This window comes from Triticum urartu, chromosome 5, assembly GCF_003073215.2.
Source record: "Triticum urartu cultivar G1812 chromosome 5, Tu2.1, whole genome shotgun sequence".
NCBI lineage: Eukaryota > Viridiplantae > Streptophyta > Magnoliopsida > Poales > Poaceae > Triticum > Triticum urartu.
In genome coordinates, this window is record NC_053026.1 from 32,969,905 (window position 1) to 32,971,948 (window position 2,044).

The 2,044-nt window shown below is 46.7% G+C and overlaps 1 long non-coding RNA gene across 1 annotated transcript; it reads left to right on the forward strand.

Annotated features, from left to right (window-relative positions):
- The first annotated feature begins 335 nt into the window (after positions 1–335).
- LOC125555528 lies at positions 336–1,266 on the forward strand. Its single transcript, XR_007304753.1, has 3 exons — positions 336–547; positions 731–908; positions 1,030–1,266. It is a non-coding gene; the product is annotated as an uncharacterized LOC125555528 (long non-coding RNA).
- The last annotated feature ends 778 nt before the right edge of the window (positions 1,267–2,044 follow it).

Genomic DNA, 2,044 nt, shown 5'->3' on the forward strand with positions numbered 1-2,044 from the left:
ATTTTTAACAAGAATAAATAAGCTGATGAATCGACTAGCAAAAGAACTAATTGATAATCCATCAATAATTAATGTAACTTAAAGTTGAGGTTGTACCCATTGATGGCATTCAAGCTTAGACAGAAAGAATCAAAACCATTCAAAATGTTGAATGAGCCACCGCTGGTTAGAGTGGGTACGGGTCCTAGTAATGCACGAAGCACGCACGGGTCACATATTTGTATGCTACTAGAAATCACACCAGTTGAAAATAAGTGTGCAGCTAAATGAATTCCCAAAGATGCTATGCGCGCTGTATGGCAACTTCCTGCGATGTGAAATCATCGTACGCAGGGGTTCACCGTCTCTTGCTCGCAACGGAGGCTGCCCGCTGCGTCTATTTAAACAGCCCTCCACCTCCGGCCGCCACCAGGAGCAAGCGAGAAAGAAGCTCCACCGGATCTGCGCCGCGTCCAGGCCAGGCTCCAACACACGACGACCCAGGCCGCCACGAGCAGCAAGCGAGGACGAAGCTCCCACATCCAGTTCCGAGTTCCGACCAGCGTCGGTGAGTCCGTTCCCTTCCCCGCCGCCCCACCTGTCCCCGGCCGGCCGGCCTTCTTCCCTTTCCTTTCATCTTGTGAGATTAATTGAGAATTTGAGATGCATGGATCGATTTTTTCTTTCGCGACAGAGAATTGCAGTAGTACAAGGGAACCAACTAACCCAGCGCTGTTGTTGTTGCTGCTAGCTAGCTTGGATTGGATCCATTCCATGGACGCCCCGCGACGGCAAAAAACGGTTGGATCCATGGACGGCAAGATGCGTCTGCTGCCTCTGAGTGTGACCGTGGTCAGCGCTTGGGCGCTCCTCACCACCTCCGTCTTCCTCGGCTGCTCCATCCTGGCCTACTATGAAATCCCGACCTGGTAATAATTCACTACGACCTGTCTGCCTACTGCCTAGTGCCTACTAGGCTACTACCCCTTCCCCTTGGTCCTTTTGTACATGCTGGACATTCCGACCGATCGATCCATCATATTCATGCAGTGCTTCAAGCCGGCAGACATTACCGGGATGGTGGCCACCGCTGCGTCTCATGTGGCCGCGTCGGCGCTGACGCCGCCATGGCGGGGTCCGCCGTGCCCTCGTGTCCGCCATGCCATCGCGTGCCTCGCGCTCTCGCTCGCCATCGTCGTCCACTTTATCCTTACTAGAAGAACGCCCGTGCGTTGCAACGGGGCCACATTAGCTTTAAGAGTTCAATATTAGTTATGTTAATATTACATTTAATATTCTCATACATATCAAGTGACATTGGTTTTGGTATTTGAAGATTGATTACCATCCGTTAGTTGGGTTACCAATGAAGAAATCAATCACCATATGTAGAAAAAGGAACTACATTACACATGCTTACACCTTATCTACTCGTGAGAATATATAGAATTGGAGTAAACAAAATCGTATACAGAACACACCATCACTGTTTGATACTCCTGCATGCATTAGTGAAATAAGCACACAAGTTATAAAACCAACTTAGTACAAAGCATAAGATGAAAAATTCTTAGTATAGAACATACGAAAGGTCCCCACGCCAACACTATGTGCCCTAAAAACAACCACAAGCGGTCCTGCATCATGAGTTATTCGGTACATGTACAATCGTGCATCTGCTCCAGCTCATCAGAAACACAGACAATCATTATGCATATTTTTCGCAAGGTAGCACAATATGGAACAACCTTGATTGAAACATCATTTCACTATAAATTTGAAGAAAATATGAGATTGGGCCATACACTAAAATACGTGCACATGAACTACCAAAGGCCATGCTAAAATAATATTAGATCTGGTAATTTTGGGATATCCTCACAGGAAGTGATACCAAATAGAAACTTCATCATTTAAATACTCATCGACAATTTTGAGAAATCTTTACAGGAAGAAAGAGCAGATAGAAACTTGATCAATCTAAATACTCCTATAATGACCTCAACACCCTTAAAGTATATATGGACGCCTATGCCACACCGCGTCGATCGCGCCCGCCACTGCC